We start from the raw sequence: 22,786 nt of genomic DNA, 5'->3' as shown, positions 1-22,786 counted from the left end.
AAAAAGAATTTTCCAATGTGCAATTGGAGTTAATTGGAAATAGGTATAAAGAACCTTAGTCTAAAGGGTTTAGATTTTCAGAAATTTTTTTTGATTATGGTCCAATTAAGGTTCCTATGGGCCAATAGCATCAATCCATGTGTAGGGAGGAGATAAATCCAAATTGTAAAAGAAGATACCCAAAATTGAGTAAATGTTCACATAAGATGAAGAGTTGAAAATGTACAAGGTTTATTAGTAAATAAACACATATGTAAGGAAGGGGAATTCTTTAAAGGAGGTGCATATTTCACATAAGATGAAGAGTTGAAAATGTACAAGGTTTATTAGTAAATAAACACATATGTAAGGAAGGGAAGTTCTTTAAAGAAGGTGCATATTTCACATAAGATGAAGAGTTGAAAATGTACAAGGTTTATTAGTAAAAAACTATGAGCAATATTAAAAATATGAGATATTTTGGGAATAATGATTTTATTATGACACATATGTAAGGAAGGGGAGTCCCTTAAATGCTCACATAAGATGAAGAGTTGAAAATGTACAAGGTTTATTAGTAAAAAACTATGAGCAATATTAAAATGATTCCATTATGACACATATGTAAGGAAGGGGAGTTTTTTTTAAAGGAGGTGCATATTTCACATAAGATGAAGAGTTGAAAATGTACAAGGTTTATTAATAAAAAACTATGAGCAATATTAAAATGATTCCATTATGACACATATGTAAGGAAGGGGAGTTCTTTAAACGAGGTGCATATTTCACATGCTTGAATGAGTTTTAAACTCATAAAAATTGAGATATTTTATCTCTCCTCTCTCCTAATTCAAGTCTAGTTCCAAAAAGTTAACTTAACTGACCTAAAAATGGTCAAAAAGTGACCAAACTGACTTGGAAAATTCTAGAATCAGTTTGTTTGGTTAGGAGCTCAAATTTTTCTATAAATAGAAGCCTCCCCTTGTTAAAAAAAACATAGTGTCTTATGCTTTGTTACTCTACTCCACCTAAGCCAAAATATATAGTGTCTTATGCTTTGTTACTCTACTCCACCTAAGCCAAAATATATAGTGTCTTATGCTTGTTACTCTACTCCACCTAAGCCAAAACATATAGTGTCTTATGCGTGTTACTCTACTCCACCTAAGCCAAAATATATAGTGTCTTATGCCTTGTTACTCTACTCCACCTAAGCCAAAATATATAGTGTCTTATGCTTTGTTACTCTACTCCACCTAAGCCAAAATATATAGTGTCTTATGCTTGTTACTCTACTCCACCTAAGCCAAAACATATAGTGTCTTATGCTTTGTTACTCTACTCCTCCTAAGCCAAAATATAGAGTGTCTTAGGCATTGTTACTCTACTCTACCTAAGCCAAGAACTGTGAATTCTTTAATAATTCACTAGTTTTTGATACTTCTCTCCTTCTTCAATCCCCATTGGTGGCTCCATCAACATACTAAACCAATTGATTGGTTGGGGGCCTCTACCGTGAATAAAGAATCAAGCAAATCATAAGGTAAGTATATTGAATTTTGATATTTTCTATAATTTCTCAATGATTCTCTCTTCTCAACCCCTCTCAAGCTTGAGAAGTTTAACTAGTATGGTTTTTTAAATGCTATTGAAGTTAATTGGTGAATAGTAGTGAAGAGTTACATAATTTAATAAATACTATAGAAGTTAATTTCCATTTATGTTTAAATTCTAATGGTTTTTCTCTCTCTCACTCAAGAAATGGTCATACTCATGACCCATTCTCAATCCAAATGAAGCTTTTCATAAAGCTTTTCCTTAATCCAAGATTAAGCTATGCTTGAGGCCAAATTAATGGCTTTTTGCTATGCTTTTAGTTTATGCACATTGATGATTCAATCCATTATGGATTGATGACCCAATTAGAGACCATTCTAATTATATCCTTAATGATAAGCTTTATCCCTTAGAAAAAAAAATTGAGATTTATCAGTCATAGTAGCGGAGCTATGGCAAAATTTTTATAGAAATTACGCATAAAATAAATTCATTCAAAGCATAAAAAGAGGACTTCCTACCATATTCTAGGAACTATCAATCCTAGATTAATTAAAAGAATTTTATTATGCATGGAGATGTGGATGTTTGCATGTAGATGTAGATGTATAGATGTAGATGTGGATGTGGAGGTGGATGGATGCATGTAGATGTAGATGTATAGATGTAGATGTGAACGGAGATGTGGATGTATGCATGTAGATGTAGATGTATAGATGTGGATGTGGATGTATACATGTAGATGTAGATGTATAGATACGGATGTGGATGTGGAGGTGGATGTATACATGTAGATGTAGATGTATAGATGTAGATGTGGATGTGGAGGTAGATAGATGTATAGATGTAGATGTGGATGTGGAGGTAGATGGATGCATGTAGATGTAGATGTATAGATGTAGATGGGAATGGAGATATGGATGTATGCATGTAGATGTAGATGTATAGATGTAGATGTGGATGTGGAGGTGGATGGATGCATGTAGAAGTAGATGTATAGATGTAGATGTGAATGGAGATGTGGATGTATGGATGTGAATATACGATATGCGATGTGAGGGAATCTGAAGTGATGAGATAGAAATGATGTGATGGAATGAGTATACATATAAATGGAATATGGAATAAGTAATGTAGATTGATGAGGGATAATGTGGAAAAATGAAAGTTAAAATAGAAATTGTGTTGTAAACTGTTTGTAAATACTGTTTGTAAATGCTGTTTGTAAATGATTGTTTTATGTCAAGAATGCTGGGGGGAGGATTTTGACCGTCTTGTGATTAAAGTCGTGATGGTAAAGTTGCAACTGCTGTGACGGGGAGTCAATGAAGGACGTCTCGCGTAGCAAGGTCGGCCGAGGTCTTGACCAGCCTCGGTGCGATTAAAATGGTGAGCTTCCGGTACGGTGGATGAGGGGCCAAGGAAGCGGCCTATGCGTGAAGCGCTAGGTTACCTGCGAAGGATCCTAGAGGGTGCTGACCATACGGTGCTCGGGCTCTGGGTTGCCTAGGATACCCACGCGTGCGTTGAGGAAGATATTGGAACAGAGTTGGAGTTGTTTTCTGAAATCGAGCATGGATCTGGTTGATTGACCTTGCTGGTCTTCAATGGATGAGCCCATGGCTCCTTATATGGATCCGTTGGTTGATCTTGCTGATCTTCAACGAGAGTCCATCTTGATAAGTGATTATATTACCGAGTATTATGGGCTAGGAACTATCGAAACGGCTCCTGAGCGTTCTAGTTGCCAATGATGCCATAGATACTCTGATGAAGGAATGATGGGAAATTAAGAATCAATTGGATAAATTGGAAGATGGTGATCAATGATACTATGGTTTTATTAAAGGATTGTTTTAAACTGGTTGAATCTGGTTGAAAAAGGCAATTTCATATTGGGTGTGTGAGTGGTGTGACTAGTTTTATTTTGCATGAACATCCGGCTAGGGGGCCTTGGAACTCTTTTCCTTTGTACCCGGGACAAAACCTAACCAAATTTTTAATTGGATCCCATCACTACAGTGGTTGGGCGGTTGGCTAACCCATGGGATTGGATGGGGTTAGGCTGGACTGATGGATCCGTAAATCGAGACTCAAACTTTTGTTTTTACGATAGAAAAAAAAATAAATCCCGGACAGAAACTGTTCTATGGATAGGAATCAACGGCTGTGCCTCTTGAATGGGGAAAAAAGCGTTGATCCCAATGATCCAAGTGCAAGTTTCTTCCTTGAACTGACTAAGTATCTTATAGATGTAATCGGATCATCTCGATCAGAAATGATCTTGACTACGTTAGAGTAAAAAGTTATCCTGGTGGAATCGCCCGTGCTTTCCGGTAAAGGAAGTTTTTCCGGGTTCGGTTTTGGAACAACCGACGGATTAGTCTCTTATCCGGAGGCGAGGCCCCGAGTGTGGGACCCCTGTCCCGTGCGAGAAGCGCTACTTCCGCTGCCAGTACCCCGAATCCGTTGCTCGGTGGGAACAGGGATCTTACAATTTCACATCATTCTTGCCACTTTTTGGCTCATAGGTTCAACTCACATGCTAAACACCATTGAAGCTTGAATTATCAAATCATTCTCTCGTCTAGCAAAAAAAGACCTTAGTTAATAAGATAACTAGTGATAATTACAATCACTTTCTAGAGCCATTTAAGGTTCTAATCTACCCCATTGGGGTGTTGCTAAACACTTGTGCGGCATCAAAACCAATTTTTCTCTTAGTCTAGTACTCCAAATCACTCTCCCAAATAGGGGTATTTTTTGGTTTTGTAGTTTTTGAATTTAGCAAGTGTTAATCTCATCAAATGCATATCTCCACTTCTTGTTTCCTTAAGGCATAGACACCGGCTTTAATAAGTAACCCCATTATAAAGACCTTACCATCCCCATAAGGAAACCATGTCAAATTCACTCATAGTGTAGTAGATAAATTTAATGGTGAAGATTTCCAAAAATACATGATGGCAAGTAAAACTCAAGTTTCCATACATGGCAGGTAAAACTCAATTTTCTATACATGGCAAGTAAAATTCAAGGTTATTCTCATCAAAGATGGGCTTTAGGGGATAGTAAGTAGAAAAGAGAAATGTCCACAATTAGAAGGGAAAGATAAAAGATTCTATAAACAAAGAGATGAGATAGCTCTAGCCATTGTTGCATTAGGGCTAGGTGATAGATTCATCCATCACATTGCATCAAAAGATAACTCTAAAAGATAGTTGCTCTAAAGGAGCATGGGATGAAATAGAGAAACTATTTAGTGCTAACAAAGAACTCTGAAATAATTCTAAAATATTAGTTTTTCAGGTTAACCATCCATCAAAGAGTCTGAGTCAGTCCAAGCACATTTAAATAAAATAAAAAAGTGTTATATAACAACTTACATGTGTTGGGTGTCCATTAGAAGAGAATGATGCCATAGCAATCCTCCTTAAGAGCATGACCTTACAAGTATTTAGCCCAACCATAGGAAAAGAGGAGTATGCCATAACAATCATTCTTAATCGCATGACCTTGGAAGCATTTAGCCAAAAAAATACAACTTACATGCGTTTGGTCTCCAATAAAAGAGGAGGATACCATGGGAATCATTCTCTCTCAAGAGCATGACCTTGAAGCATTTAGCCCATTGGTGGGTACCTTGAAGAACCTACCCGACCAAACCTTCACTCTACTAGCACTAAAGGAGCCTTCATTCAAGAATAAAAGATCCTTAAGGGGGGGGGATCTCGATAATATGACGAGAAAGATTTCTTCCACCAAAGGACTAGGAGCCAAAGTGACGTCGTGCAACTCTTATGAACAAGCCAAGCCACATAGAGAAATATTATTAGAGAAATAAGAAGACTCCAAACAACAATCAAACAAACATTGAGAGACGAAAGAAGAGCCAAATGAAGGGACTTCCCAAGAGGAGGCCAATCATCGTAGAGACTCTTCTAATCAATGGAAGTGGGCATCCCTCTCATTTTATGTTCATACCATGCCTTATATTTCTACCCTTGTGTAAAACTACAAGCTCTAAGCCAACATTGTAGGTCTAATGTATGTACGGTGGTAGTAGTTCATCACTTAAGGGGGCGTTTTGAAATAGCAAGTGATAAGGGATAAATGTTTGGAACAAGGTGGAATGATACGTGGCCCTCAAACATTTATAGGACTATGGTTCAAAGTGTCAAAGGGAGCACTAAGGATGAGAAAAATGTGGAATGGCCAGCCCATGTGTAGCCACCTCGAATAAGTAAGAAAAGATGTCAAATGGGTGTTCATCACTTCAAGGGAGATCGTGCTCAAATCTAGGAAAGATTAGAGGATGCTTAATCAAGCTTTTGGACCATGTTTAATGGCTGATGGAGATGTAATCAAGCCTATAAAATGGTTGATAGAGATGTACTCAAGCCTATTAAACAGCACTCTATTTGATGATTCAACACATATGAGCATTTGAGTTAAACCTGCTGTCATTATGCCTCATCTTTATCATTAGCATTATTATTAGTGTTAATCTCTTTCTTACATTTTAGCATACTAAGATGATGAGTTTAATTAATTTCTACGCTTCCTAATCAACTCTAGATATAAATCTCAAAAAAGTCGCATCACTAGATAGTAGCTCATTCTTTTGAAATTTAATTTTACCATCACCTTATTAGCAGTTTTACTTTTTCACTAAAAATAGTGAGCAATCACAATACACATTTTATAAACAATGTGGTGGAGTTCTTTCTAAAAGATTTCCTCATGGTGCATAGACAGTCAACACCTTACTATCTATAAATGAAAGGTTAAGCCAAAAGGACAAATAAGACTTTATACACCATTCTCACCAAGATGGTAGAGGCATCAACATCAAGGAGTGATTGGGAACATAGATTATACTACGCTCTATGGGCCTACTGCATTACATATAAGGTTGTTGTCCAATAGCACACCTTTTTTGCTTGCATGTAGGCTTGACAATGGTGTTAACCCGTAGATTTATCCTTAGTTATTTACTACTTATTCACCAAATAGCCGTGAGAAATCAATCAACATACTGAAAGTATGTGTCGTTTTGTACCACACTTGTTAACATCTTAAGGTGCAAAGCACACTCTTATGTACTCACTTATTCATTCATTTAGAGTAGCAATAATATATGCAGTCTCACTGATGGTTTACCGATTACCTGTTCCTTATTCCTTTGATTGATTGTGTTGTTAATGTTTTATATCTGTTATGCTTTAATATGCATAATTGTATAAGTTGGCTTTTTCGCAAACACTTTGGCGATCTTGTTGTATTTCATTTTTGCTTGAGTCTCTTGGTTATGTTTGTTTGTTAATATGTTGTTTCCATGCATGGATCTTTCACTGGTTGAGAGATTACCGTTGCTAGCGAAGCGGATGATTGTGCCTTGCCTTTTGACTGGCAATCTTAAAATCATATGTCGCAATGTGGCACATCAAGTTCTGTGCCTGTTTACTGTCTCGATTATGGTCGTCAACACCTATGCACTCTCATACATTGATCATTGTCCTGCTGGATTCATCATCATCCAATTAGCTAGTCATTGGGGTATTATTAATCGCATTAAATTCAAAACCATTTATTCTTCCAATGGATCAAGTTATTATTGCCATAAATTTTTACACTGTATTCCCTGTTCCATGTGGTTTGATGATTTTAGAAGATGTACCTGCAAATTATCCACTGAAACTAGGAAAATATGATAGCGAGGCCCCTAAGGAACTACTCCAATCTAGTGGCCCATCTTATAGAGATCATTCCCTATGATTGAGGAATTACTAGGAAGTGCAAGGTGCACATTTCATTTTTAGGGCAACAAATTCTCCACTTCACAAGAGGGCTCTGTAGAACATTACTACTGACTTCAAGGGAGATGGGACTCAAATCTAGAAAGATTAGGGGATGCTTAAGAAAGCTTATGTGCCATGTTTAATGGCTAATGGAGATGTACTTAAGCCTATTAAAAGACACTCTATCTAATGGATCAAAACATATGAGTTTTTGAGCTAAACCTCTTGCATTGTCATTATGCTTCATCTTCATCGCATTATCATTAGTGCTAATAATGTCTTTCTTGATTGCTAGCATGCTAAGATGATGAGTTTAATTCCTTTCTAGACACCTTAATCATCTCTAGATGCAAATCTCAAGTTAGTATTAGAGCACCCATCATTCCGAGAGTAGTTATGCAACCTACCATTGCTTAGATTATTAAAATTTTAGTTTTACTTAACTAGCTTAGCAAATTTTTCAAATCTTTTTCTAAGATCCAAATCATCAAGAATCAAAGTTTTTGGATTCATTGTCTTCAAGAAGGAACACTTGGGAGCTGGTATATCAACTCAAAGAGTTGTAACACATGAAAGGAGGGTATTATTTGGTCAAATCAAAGGCATCAAAAGGGAGCAGCTAGTTGGCAGTAAAATTCCAGCTTGCAGGGTGGAAATTTCAGAATTTCACATCATTCTTGCCACTTTTTGGCTCATGGGTTCAACTCACATGCTAAACACCATTGAAGCTTTAATTATCAAATCATTCTCTCGTCTAGCAAAAAAAGACCTTAGTTAATAAGATAACTAGTGATAATTACAATCAATTTCTAGAGCCATTTAAGGTTCTAATCTACCCCATCATTGGGGTGTTGCTAAACACTTGTGCGCCATCAAAACCAATTTTTCTCTTAGTCTAGTACTCCAAATCACTCTCCCAAATCAAGTCGCATAGACACCGGCTTTAAGTAACCCCATTATAAAGACCTTCCCATCCCCATAAGGAAACCATGTCAAATTCACTCATAGTAGCAGATAAATTTAATGGTGGTGAAGATTTCCAAAAATACATGATGGCAAGTAAAACTCAAGTTTCAATACATGGCAAGTAAAACTCAATTTTATATACATAGCAAGTAAAATTCAAGTTTGTTCTCATCAAAGATGGGCTTTAGGGGATAGTAAGTAGAAAAGAGAAATGTCCACAATTAGAAGGGAAAGATAAAAGATTTTGTAAACAAAGAGATGAGATAGCTCTAGCCATTGTTGCATTAGGGCTAGGTGATAGATTTATCCATCACATTGCAAAAGATAACTCTAAAAGATAGCTGCTCTAAAGGAGCATGGGATGAAATAGAGAAACTATTTAGTGCTAACAAAGAACTCTGAAATAATTCTAAAATATTAGTTTTTTAGGTTGACCATCCACCATTAAAGAGTCTGAGCCAGTCCAAGCACATTTAAATAAAATAAAAAAGTGTTATATAACAACTTACATGTGTTGGATGTCCATTAGAAGAGAAGGATGCCATAGCAATCCTCCTTAAGAGCATGACCTTGCAAGTATTTAGGCCAGCACATAGGAAAAGAGGAGGATGCCGTAGCAATCATTCTTAATAGCATGACCTTGGAAGCATTTAGCCAAAAAAAATACAACTTACATGCGTTTGGTCTCCAATAAAAGAGGAGGATACCATGGGAATTGTTCTCAAGAGCATGACCTTGAAGCATTTAGCCCATTGGTGGGTACCTTGAAGAACCTACCCGACCAAACCTTCACTACTAGCACTGAAGGAGCCTTCATTCAAGAAGAAAAGATCCTCAAAGTCAAAGTGGTGGGGGGGGGATCTTGATAATATGACGAGAAAGATTTCTTCCACCAAAGGACTAGCAAGCAAAGTGACATCGTGCAACTCTTATGAACAAGCCAAGCCACATAGAGAAATATTATTAGAGAAATAAGAAGACTCCAAACAACAATCAAACAAACATCATGAGACGAAAGAAGAGCCAAATGAAGGGACTTCCCAAGAGCAGGCCAATCATCGTAGAGACTCTTCTAATCATTGGAAGTGCGCATCCCTCTCATTTTATGTTCATACCATGCCTTATATTTCTACCCTTGTGTAAAACTACAAGCTCTAAGCCAACATTGTAGGTCTGATGTATGTACGGTGGTAGTAGTTCATCACTTAAGGGGTTTTGAAATAGCAAGTGATAAGGGATAAATGTTTGGAACAAGGTGGAATGATACATGGCCCTCAAACATTTATAGGACTATGGTTCAAAGTGTCAAAGGGAGCACTAAGGATGAGAAAAATGTGGAATGGCCAGCCCATGTGTAGCCACCTGGAATAAGTAAGAAAAGATGTCAAATGGGTGTTCATCACTTCAAGGGAGATCGTGCTCAAATCTAGGAAAGATTAGAGGATGCTTAATCAAGCTTCTAGACCATGTTTAATTGCTGATGGAGATGTAATCAAGCCTATAAAATGGTTGATAGAGATGTACTCAAGCCTATTAAACAGCACTCTATTTGATGATTCAACACATATGAGCATTTGAGTTAAACCTACTGCCATTATGCCTCATCTTTATCATTAGCATTATTATTAGTGTTAATCTCTTTCTTACATTTTAGCATACTAAGATGATGAGTTTAATTAATTTCTACACACCCTAATCAACTCTAGATATAAATCTCAAAAAAGTCGCATCACTAGATAGTAACTCATTCTTTTGAAATTTAATTTTACCATCACCTTATTATTAGTAGTTTTACTTTTTCACTAAAAATAGTGAGCAATCACAATACACATTTTATAAACAATGTGGTGGAGTTCTTTCTAAAAGATTTCCTCATGGTGCATAGACAGTCAACACCTTACTATCTATAAATGAAAGGTTAAGCCAAAAGGACAAATAAGACTTTATACACCATTCTCACCAAGATGGTAGAGGCATCAACATCAAGGAGTGATTGGGAACATAGATTATACTATGCTCTATGGGCCTACTACATTACATATAGGGTTGTTGTCCAATAGCACACCTTTTTTGCTTGCTGCATGTAGGCTTGACAATGGTGTTAACCCGTAGATTTATCCTTAGTTATTTACTACTTATCCACCAAATAGCCGTGAGAAATCAACCGACATACTGAAAGCATATGTCCTTTTGTACCACACTTGTTAACATCTCTTAAGGTGCAAAGCACACTCTTATGTACTCACTTATTCATTCATTTAGAGTAGCAATAATATATGCAGTCTCACTGATGGTTTACCGATTACCTGTTCCTTATTCCTTTGATTGATTGTGCTGTTAATGTTTTATATCTGTTATGCTTTAATATGCATAATTGTATAAGTTGGCTTTTTCGCAAACACTTTGGCGATCTTGTTGTATTCAATTTTTGCTTGAGTCTCTTGGTTATGTTTGTTTGTTAATATGTTGTTTCCATGCATGGATCTTTCATTGGTTGAGAGATTACTATTGCTAGCGAAGCGGATGATTGTGCCTTGCCTTTTTTAGAGACTAGCAATGTTAAAATCATATGTCGCAATGTGGCATCATCAAGTTTTGTGCCCGTTACTATCTGGATTATGGTCGTCAACACCTATGCACTCTCATACGTTGATCATTGTCCTGCTGGATTCATCGTCATCCAATTAGCTAGTCATTGGGGTATTATTAATTGCATTAAATTCAAAACCATTTATTCTTCCAATGGATCAAGTTATTATTGCCATAAATTTTTACACTGTATTCCCCGTTGTTCCATGTGGTTTGATGATTTTGTCAGTTCTTCCCTTTACTGAGTGGCATGCATGTGCCTCGCATGTGCTCTTTGATCCGGATACTAAATAGGAACTAGATGATTTGGAAACTCCCTGGGACAAGCAAGGGTATGATTCTTGTTCACCGTGGACCGTGTGATCGATCGTACTCATCTCATTACGCTGCTCTCATTATAGGACATACTTCACTTCCTCACGCTAGCTAACGATAATCCCCTGGACAACACCAGCCAGTATAATACAAATCTTGGAGATGCATGGGAGAAGAATTCCATTGACGATAATCCTTGGACAAATCCTAGAGATGCACGGGAAGAGAATTCCAATGACGAAGAGTCTGGAAGTGATCCTAACCGTCCGGATGGCCTTGTTTGTACACAAAATTTATTAGTCTCTAGTCTCCTCCTCACAAGTCTCACGGCGCTGCTACTCCTACTCGAGTTTTGTTGGGCCTTGGTATCGCCACCGCGTATCCGGTGTCATTGAAGTATCCAAAGTTCAATGGCAAGAGGAAAGAAGATCCGGATACTCATGTTGCCAATTTTGAAATATATGGCACGCTAATGGTATGCCACCCACCACTGTTCCCACAGTTACCAAGGACGCAATGCTTTCAGTAACAATTTTGATGGCGAAGCATGTAATTGGTACGCTCAATATGGTCCCAATCATTTTCTTACCTTTGGCCCTTTGGATGCTTTCCTTCATCGGTTCCAGCGCAGGATAAACGCTAATGGTATGCCACCCCACTATTCCCACAGTTACCAAGCGCGCAATGCTTTCAGTGGCACTTTTGATGGTAAAGCAACCAATTGGTATGCTCAATATGGTCCCAATCAATTTTCTTACATTTAAGGCCCTTCATCAGTTCTAGAAGGATTAAACCTCTTCAAGTGCTGGATAAGCTTCGTTGTGATTGCCTATGGAGGATTATACGTCCTGTTTTTGTACTCTTTGGAGTCAAGTGGATGTTGCAGATTGCCCTATTGAAGCTTCAATGGGAGAATGGTTTGTTTATGGATTGCGTAGGAAGTTGAAACCAGCTGTGGCTTTGGGGGATTTTATGGTCAAGGGCTTTGATGCATTAGTGGAAGCCGCCCAATGCGCTCAGTGTAGTTTGACAAGTCGCACTTCTAAGAAGGGAAAAATAAGCACAACTCGAATTCCTTGGATGATGACCAGGAAATGAAGGACACTTTAGATGTAGACTCAAATTTGGATTTGGATGTAGATTCCAAGCACTAGACCCAGAAACAATGGAGCCAGAAGTTGGATAAGGAACGACTGTTGGCAGTATTGGCAAAGCTTACCAGAGGTAGTGCACGTGGTACTGGATCCAAATTTTGTTCAGGAGTTTGGTGTACCAACAAGTGCTCAAATGAAGGTCATACCAACGAGGAGTGTAAGCCGACACCATATTGTGCAATATGTGTGACATCACATAGCACAGAAGCCTGCCGGTACAAGTCTTGTTTATCGTCCACCTTCAGCCACACAACCAAGGCAACCCAGTGTTTCCCTCTAGCTAGTGGCACCTATCCAACAATCCAGCAAAAGCTAATGCACCACCGTGGGCGTGAAAGATATGGAGGAGTACCAGGAGGTAATTTTCAACCTCTAGGTCACCCGTAAGTCTGAATGTCTAGTCTAGAAGTGCCATCAAGGGGAGTTATAACAAAATCAAGAGAAGGGGTCTACTCCTCAAGCTTTGATAGTTAATATGGTGCAGATTGAGCCTATTTTGGTGAAAGACAGTCTACCAGTGGTTTTACTGGGACAATGACACATTCAAAGGAGTTAGTGATGGAAGAAAAGATTGCTTTGCCACACGGGCCAAGGACAAACCCATGCATTGGGTGGACCAAAAGTGTGTCCAGAACCCGGTTGCTAAGTTAGTGCAAGAAGCACAAGGGGTGGTTCATAACAATCAACAGGTCCAGTCTCAAATTCTAGGGGTACATCCAACTTTGCCATCAGAGAAGCACAAAAAGGAAAGTACGATTGTTGTTCCTTCTTCTGGAGAGCCTAACGAAGGCCAAAGTAAGAAGTAGTTGGCAAATGGCATGAGAAAAATTCAACCTCCGTGAGGAATTGACAATGGATGAAGGAGGCCAAAAAGTACACACTGGATGGATGTGTGAGAGCTGTCCAGTTGGACGAAGGAGGCTGGAAGGTGCCAGTTTGCACAGGATGCAGGAAAGCTATTCAGTTCTATGTCACTCCACTGAAGAGGTATGAAGACAAGTTAAAGGAAGCAGAAAGCTTCAACCAGAGGGGGGAGCAGAACCCGGAGATGATACGTCAGTCCAAGAAACAAGTTACTATTTGTTAACAGTCTCTTGAAAGAAGAAATTATCTGGATGTGGAAACAGGATAGCTTTTGAGTACGAGTATTTGAAGAGTATGAAGTTGGATGACGCTGGAGCAATTGCTATCTTTAGTACCCAATTATCGGCATTAGCTAATTTGGAAGCTCATGGGAGAAGATTGTCTTGTCAAAGTTCCAACCATAGTGGTCCATGCTCTAGAAAAAAATAGAGGATCAGTCTGCTTCCAAAGTCCAACTAATTACGGATTGGGACGAGGTAGTTCTAGAAGTCACAATTTAGATATAAGGTAAGACCATCAAGGGTGTGGTTCTTGATGGCGGATCTAGAGTAAATATCATTACGGGCATGCTAGAGAAAGAATTAGAATCGGATCCATTTCTCATCCGAATGGTAGATTAGCGTAGAGGAAAGCCACTTGGGTTACTTTTTGAAACTCTAAAATCCAGCTAGCAGGATGTGACTTTCCAGTAGCTTTCATTGTGTTGAAGATGGAAGAAGTGGCTGAATCTTACCCCCCATGCTATTGGGTAGTGAGACAAGGAAAGATTAAACACAATTGGTCAATTGATCAAATTACAATCCAGAATTGAAAGAAGAAAGTTCGTGTTGTACAAGTCGCATCCCATGATATGCTACAAGAATCCATGCATCCAATTTGTGCTGAAGGATTGAACTGGCTGGAACGAGTTGATGCGGATGAAGAGGAAGATATCCTTCACTAGAATCCATAATTAGTATCATTGTGAAGTGGTTGTGGATAAGATTGTCTCCCATTATAGTCCAACTCTGGATATGATCCCATCTTCTTCTACATTAAAGAGAACTATCTTAGATGATAATGTGGGTGTACCCAAGGAAGTTCAAGCCCTCATCCAGGTAGAAGAAACTCATGAGAGAGCAATGAAGCACAGCCTTCGGGTCATAGCAGATGAGCTAGAAGAAACTCATGAGAGAGCAATGAAGCACAGCCTTCGGGTCATAGCAGATGAGCTAGAAGACATGAATCTGGGCGACACGGACCACCCCAAGATAGTTTGCATCAGCACTAAGCTGGATACAGAATTGAAAGAAAAACTCTAGAACTTATTAAAATCATATGTGGATGTATTTCCTTGGAGCTACAAAGATATGAAGGGCATTGATCCTCAATTTTATCAACATCATATCAATCTTAAGGAGGATGTTGTTCCCATTAAGCAAGCAATAGCGGTACCGAATGAATCCAAATTATGCAAAACAAATTGAGGAAATTGATAAACTCTTGAAACTAGGATTCATATATCTGATGGAAAGGTGACATGGTTGTTGCCAATAGTGATTGTGCTGAAAGAGAATGGAAAGCTCCGTGTCTATTTGGATTACGGGAAGCCCAATGTTGCAACACAGACAAATCCTTTCCCACTTCTGCTCATAGATTCCGTGGTAGATGCCACCCGCCAGACCTTGAGATGTATTCTTTCTTGGATGGTTTCACTGTATACAATCAAGTCCTGATGGCCCCAGATGATCGTGAAAAGATAGCTTTTGTCACAAAAGCATTTGCTTCCAATGTGATGACCTTTTGAGTATATTGGGAAGATCTAAGGGCTGGTTCCTAGGTTCCCTATGCAATAGAGTGAAAAGGGGTGGGAGAAGAGGTGAACATGGCACCATCTTCCATGGCTCCAACTTGGATGTTCCTTGTGTAGGGATTAATTCCTTAGTTTTTTAGTATGTGGATAGCTTTTTTGTAAAGCACAATTTTGGAAAGAGGTCTAGATGTAGCAAAAACAAGACTTAACAAAATGGGTAGAGGCTACACCACAAGCTACACTAGAATAAAGACTACAATGCAAGTAGTGGTGGGTACGAAGATTAGTGCAAGCTATTTCTAAACTTAGAATAGTCTTTGTGTGCACTAAACATGCCCACATGCCCAAAAATGTGTGGGTGGGGTATGTGAGGAGTGGGGGATGGGTGTGGGGATCATTGTAGGTTTTTGGACTTTTTGGTTAGAAGCTTCGGGACTTTAGGGATATGCCTTTAGACTATCTGGGCATGTACATGTAAATGCTCCCAACTAAACTAGATCTACCCTTTGTAGGGAGCACTCTACCCACTTAGTGTGTAAGGAGTAAAAGAAGGGTTTACTACTTATATTGCCTCCCCATAATATAAGCATAAAAATGTTCCTTAAAACAATCTTTGAAAACAACAATATTAATCAAACAGTTCTTATAGCAAAATGTTCAGAAAAGAAACAGTGAAACTAGCTTTACAGTCCATAGACATATCTAAACCAAACCCAAAACCAGTAATGATCTAGAATTTAGTCTTCCAGCCTAAACCAGCTGGGCATACCTCATGGACCATACATACTCCATCATCGACCAGTCTCGACAAGGGCCAAGCCAGCCTGTCACCCCCTCAAGAGCTGCTGCTTGTACCAAACTCTCCCGCTCCTCATAGGAGATGTCTACTTATGAGGTGGGCTGATTCACCACACTAGCTTGGGCCCACAAAACTAGGCAGCATTCATAATCACATGTCCACCCTCGTTGGGGAGGAAATCCAATTCCCAGTGGCATAGGAGGGGATTACCTTGGGTTGACTCTCGGGCTTGCTTGTGCCTTCGCCTACCGACTATGCAAGCAAGAGCAGAGTTAGCCAAGTAGGGGAGACGATGTACCTAAAAATTAGTAAATGAATCCAACAAACATATCCATTGAAACTAGGAAAACATTCTTTTCTTTTCAATAATTCATTGAGCAATAAGAAAACAACATCGGACATAATGATGATCTTATTAGCTACAATCCTTGTCACTCAACAAGAAAAAAGAACCATAAATTATTTCAGCGTAAGATTTCTCACTCAATTTTGCTTACGAACGAGGACAAAAGTGGCAATTCTCCATGTTGGAGCCTTAGTCCTTTTGGTGGCTACTTAACTTAAAAGAGAGGTGGGGGGGCTTTTGGAGAGGGTGTCCTTAGCTAGAGGGTTCACAAGAGAGAGTGAGGCTTGGGTACGTCTAGCCTTGGATGGGAGCGGCTAAGAGGGTGACTTTTAGTCTATTCACACGAGGGGGAGTGTAGGATATGTCCTAGAGGTAGAGCCTAGCCTCTACATGAGTGCTTACATCCCGAGCAAGGAAGTGGAGGGAGGTTTACATATGTGCGGGGAGGGGGATACATGTGCACAAAGGGAGTGCCATTGGGGGGGGAAAGTGTGTCTAGGTGGAGACATCATCTGGGCTAGCTACATGGGTAATGAGTGTGTCAAAGAGAGACCACCACTTATCTATGAGGGGTCTAGAAGACCCGAGTATACATAGGGGGGAAGGTGGCAAGGGGATAGGGTACATGCACCACCTATCTAGAAAGAGAGAGACCACCACTTATCTATGAGGGGTCTAGAAGACCCGAGTATATACATAGGGGGGAAGGTGGCAAGGGGATAGGGTACATGCACCACTATCTAGAAAGGGTCTAGAGGAGGGCAAACATGGCAAGGGGTACGTGTAGGGAGGTGTGCCTTTGGGCGGGAGGATGGTGGGCATTTTTTAGGTGGGTTAGTGGGTGGCACTTTGGATTCGGGGTGTGTGGCGGGTGGCGCTCGCCAACACCCCGGATATGTGCATGCATAATTTAGCAACAAATGAGCTCTCGAGTGTTCAGGGAAGGTGTTCACATATGTCACCCGTGGTGGCATGGCCCATCGCGTGCATCGAACCATCAGGATTTTCCTAGGGAAATTGTTTAGGACTACCTTGGGATCCCGTGGGCATTTTTGGTCCGTCATTTGGAAGTCCGTAATGCTCTACTTATTTTGGTTTGAAGCCGCTAGATTTCAAAACCTCGTGGGTCAATTTAGGCCGCCTCAATTACTCATTTCAACCCCAAAAGTGGTTAACTTATAATCAGTTTGAATTCAGCTTTCTCATTTCTTGAGTAGAAAGTGGTTAACTTATAATCATCTCAAAGTAGTGGCTTCTCAGGGATAAGAATTAACAATTAAATGCAACTAGAATGAACTGCCTAAGCTATACTTCCAATGGGATAGCCATATTGTGCATAACATGCTATATTTGCAATGGGTATATTACATCCTTTCCTCCTTTAAAAAATCAAGATGTTCTCATCTCGACATAAACTCTCGATAACATTTTAAGAGCCTTGATGCTACACAACTGCATGAGGGTGGCTTGCTCTTCTTCTTCCATCTCTAAGCTTGGTTTACCAATCATGGCACAAGTGCAAGCAACCGGTCCACGGTGTTTACCACATCCATCACCACCACTTCGTCTAGCTTGGAGGTTGGAGGCCCCACGGCCTTGGTTTGCTTGGCCACCTTGTGGAATACCAAGAGGATTAAAAGAGGGTCTTCCAACTTTGGGGTATTCAGCTCTAAAGTGGCCAGCTTCATTACAATAAAAACAGCTTTGGTTCCCATAGGGCTCCATGGTAGGAATAGCATAAGTTTGGGGGACAAAGTTATCGAGCCGCTGATCAAGGAGTGTTATTGTGAGGATAAATGACTGGAAATTCCTTTGGAAGCATTCCCTTGGATTAGACTTGGGATGGAATCTCTTCTTGACTTGACCACTCTTTACTTCTTTTACCAATGGATTGTCTTAAGAAAGAGCATCTTGCAAAGTGGTCGGTCTCATTGCTCATTCAACCCTTGGCAAAAACGGGCCACCTGTAAGGTAGTTGTCATATAGGCGAAGCATACATGAAGTGTGGCAAACTTTGAGTAGTATTCCTCCTCCAAAGTTAAGGTGAGCTACTTGAGGCTTGTTGGAATTAGGGTTAGGGTTGGAACAATGCACACACGCAAGATAGAGAAGCTTGAGAGCACACAAACTCACTAGATTAGAATGAACAAATGTGTGGTAGATACAAAAGATAAGTATACACCCCAAAATGAGTAGATAAGAGGGTGTAAGAAGTGCCTCGACAGTCCTAAGTGTGTTCATACACATCACTACCATATAATGCTACAAATCCTCCCTAGAGTGATGATGTGAATATGTACAGGGTATGGCCTAAAAAGGCAGTAAGCCCAAAGCTTTACAAAAAGCTTCGAACTTGTCACAAGGAAGAGCCTTCGTAAATAAATCTGCCTTGTTGTCATGTGTAAGCACATAGACCATGTTGATCTCTACTGCAGAGAGTCTTTCCATGCTAACATAGTGGTAATGCACCTCAATGTACTTAGTGTAAGCATGAAACACTGGGTTCCTCATAACTGTTAATGCGCTCTAGCTGTCAGTGAAAATTGTAGTGCTAGAGGACTGTCAACACCCAAATCAACCATAAGAGGTTTGAGCCACACACACTCAATTGTAGCTATAAAAGCTACCCTGTACTCAATTTCACAACTGGAAGTGGACACCGTATACTACTTCTTGCTGAGCCATGCTATACATGAATCACCAAGGCGAAAGAAAAACCCACTAGTGGACACTCATGTGTCATAACATCCAGCCCAATCTGAATCAGTGAAAGCATGCAGCTGTGACTTACCCCCTTTGGATAAAATATTCCAAAATATTGAGTTCCTTGTGAAAAACCCACTTAACAGTCTGCCAATATTTGTACCTAGGATATGCATAAATCTGCTCAACTGTAAGACCGCATACAGTGTATCTAGCCTCCTGTGTTGCACACATAAAGAAGGTATCCAATAGCTTGCTGATACAAACTAGCATCAAAAGAGTCTCCTGCATCTTGAAGACTACGTCAAGTACCTATCTCCATACATGTTTACCTCTTCAATAGCTTCTGTATATATTTAGACTCCAGTATAACAATGCTATCATTGTGCTGCATAAACTGAATCCCTAAATAGTAATGTAAGGGTCCCAAATCTGACATCTTAAATGATGATTGCAAATCAGTCTTAAAGGCTGAAATCTGAAGTATATCGGGTCTTGTGAGTAGCATGTCATCAATGTATAGAACAATGACCAAAAATGTGTCCTTACTCCTCTTCACATAGAGGGTACTCTCTGTTGGACTGTTGCAAAAATCATTTGCAACCAAGTATGCATAAATCATCTCATACCATGTTCTAGGAGCCTGCTTAAGACCATAAAAAGACTTTTTCAACCTGTATACTTTAGACTCTTCTCCTTTTACAGCAAATAAATCATCTCATACCATGTTCTAGGAGCCTGCTTTTAAGACCATTAAGAGTCTTTTTCAACCTGTATACTTTAGACTCTTCTCCTTTTATAGCAAAACCAGGAGGTTGCGATACATACACCTCCTCATGTAAATCACCATTCAAGAATGCAATCTTAATGTTTAACTAATGTACATTCCATGTATAATGTGCTGCCAAAGCAACGAGAGACCTAATGGTAGTCATATAAGATGTGGGTGCAAAGGTCTCATCATAATCAATGCCCTTTTGCTGGGCATACCCCTACAAGTTTGGCCTTGTATAGCGATCAATGCTACCATCTGCTTTGCATTTTAATTTGTAAACCCATTTAGTACCAATGGCCTTTTTGCCATGAGGTAGATCTATCAAATACTAGGTGTCATTCTTGAATATAGAGTTATACTCATCTTGCATAGCATGCATCCAATGATCATCATCTTGTGCTTTCTCACAAAGGAAACAGGTTCCTCCTCATTACATAAAATAGAAATGAGAACATGATCCACATGAGAATAATCTACATGATGAGAACCTACATGAGTTCTGCTAGTAGGTAAAGGAGCTGCCAACTTGCTATCCCTCATCAATGTTTGCACAAGCCAAATTTGGCATACGCCTAGATTCTTGTATGGCTGTTCTCTCCTCATCCACTACATCCTCAATAATTGCCTCATCAAAAAGATAATTTGCAAGTTGATTTTGCACCTCTAATGGTGGCAAAATTTCAAAACTTGGTTGAGCATTCAATTGCTCTACATATGGCTACCCTCCATCAACAAATAAAGGTAGGAACGAATCAAATATGTCCTAGGAGCATACTTTCTGCTCTTTTTTACATGAAAGCATGGGATGAATTGAGTTTTTGATAAAAACACCTTTACTTACCAAAATCCACTTTGAGGCCGGATGGTCGAATCTATATCCCTTGCTTTTTGAACTGTATCCCACAAATATGCATTTAACTGCCTTATCATCAAGCTTACTGCGTTGTTGCTTAGGCACAAGAGCATAAGCAAGACAACCAAAAACATGAAAATGAGCCACAGAAGGCTTCCTGCCATGCCAAGCTTCCTAGGAGTTTTAGACTATAAGGCCTTGGTAGGGTATTTGTTCAACACATAGTTTGCGCACATAGTCACCATACATCGTGCCATCTACCTCTTTGTCCTCTCAGCCACACCATTTTACAGAGGTGTGTGGCACTGTACATTGATGCCTGATGCCTTATGCCTTATGCCTTTTTCAACCATATATGCATGAAATTCCTTGGACATATACTCCCTCCCTTAATCTGAACGAAGGGTGCCAACTTTACATTCACATGCATTTTCAGCCATGGGATATAAAGTGCCTAAAGCATATAAAAACCTGTAAATTCTACATTAATGGATATACCTAGTTATATCTAGAGAAATCATCAATAAAAGTGATGAAGTACAGATATCCCCCAATAGATGGTGTCCTCATAGGACCACATACGTCACTATGTATAAGCTGTAGTTTCTTAACAGCTCTCACAGATCCATCATTTGGAAATGATGCCCGATGCATTTTACCAAGAATATACCCCTCACATACATGTCCAGCAGGGGTCTCAAGAGTTGGCAACTCAGACGCCATATCATGTCTTTGAAGGCGTAACAAACTGCCATAATTCAAACGGCCAAATCGTGCATGCCATAATTCTACATCACTCATAGGACGAGTCGTAGAGACTGAGCAAGCATCATGCTGTAACTTCTTAAATACATCCATCTTGTATAGGCCATGAAACAAGGCACCTAAGGCAATGCTAGAATAACCATCATTCCTATCCTGTAGTGTACATCTGTCATCCACAAATTTCACCATCAAGCTTGACAAGGCTTAAGGCTAAAACCGACATTAAGTTCCTCTTAATCCCTGGCATATATAAAACTTTAGAAAGAGTAAATAAGCCCCCATCTGTAGTAGTGATTGAGCACAACTCTACCAACTCCTTTGACAGGATATGAGGAACCATTTGCACACGTGACAGTTCTTGCACTTGGGACAAATTCCAGAGATGAGAACATATTTTTTTGTAAAGTAATGTGCTTACTTCTACCACTGTCAAAGTACCAAGCATCCGATTCTACCAATGACATGCATACATCATGAACAGAAGGGTCATAAATGCAATGTACAGTCGGATCACTTGCTAGGAAAATGATCATTCATCTATTCCGGAGGAGATATAAGTATTTTCGCATGACGCGCAATTGGGTTTGTGCAGTAAAACAACCCATGCTACTCCATTTAAGTTAAGTATCTAGGTGGCAGGAGAAATGCCCTTCTTTTTTGTTTCTTCCTATGGTATCATTATTCTGATAATGAATAAAAGATTTGCTCGTGAGAGAGACGTGGGCTTGTTAGATCGTGAGAAAGTTCTTTGTAAGAAAGAAGAATCGATCACCCCTTATAAAAGATAAAAGTAGGGATGATTAATTGTGGGTGAGGAGGGATTTGAACCCTCAACTATCGTCGAGATCTAAGGTAAACTTTACCACCCCATGAAGAAACGATGAGTAATGAAAAAGGTCGAGGGGCTTTCCTTAAACCTGAATGAAGTCTTCTAGTTGATAAGTTTGGAAAAGAACACGTGCTTCATTATTGCGCACCTGGTATAATGCCGCAAGTGCATCCCATGCCTGTTTTGAAGTCTTACATGACCGAATATGAGAAATAATGCTTTGCTTCACAAAAAGTGCAAGCAATGCATGTGCCTGTGCATCTCTTCCATCCCATCTCGTTTGAGCAGCAGTGGGAGGTACTCGTGGTGCATGTGGAAGAGCCACATCTGTATCAGATTCTACTTTAGATGTACCTGTAGCACCTAGTTGCACTGGTAGTTGAGAAAGAAGACGAGTTTCAGACAATATGAGGATACGAGCAAACAAAGGGACCTAACTCTATCTCACGGGAAACATAGTCATTCTAATAGGAATCTATTCCTCCGATCGAACGGCACTCAATGTGCGTGATCCAGGATAGAACAAATCTGCACTTGGTTTATATAGAAGCTAACCCCTTTTCCTCTTGTCCTCACAAGGCATGGTCGCTAGCATGGCCCCCTAAAACGAAACTTGTTTGGGTCCTATTCGGATTGTAATAAATAAATATGTTTGCCCGACTCGTTGGGTCCACCCACCCATAGGATGGTGCCATCAGG

The sequence above is a fragment of the Cibotium barometz genome, chromosome 66 (genome assembly GCF_041138505.1).
Source record: "Cibotium barometz isolate CiBa-2024 chromosome 66, ASM4113850v1, whole genome shotgun sequence".
In the NCBI taxonomy this organism is placed as follows: domain Eukaryota; kingdom Viridiplantae; phylum Streptophyta; class Polypodiopsida; order Cyatheales; family Cibotiaceae; genus Cibotium; species Cibotium barometz.
Note: the sequence above shows the minus strand (reverse complement) of the source record.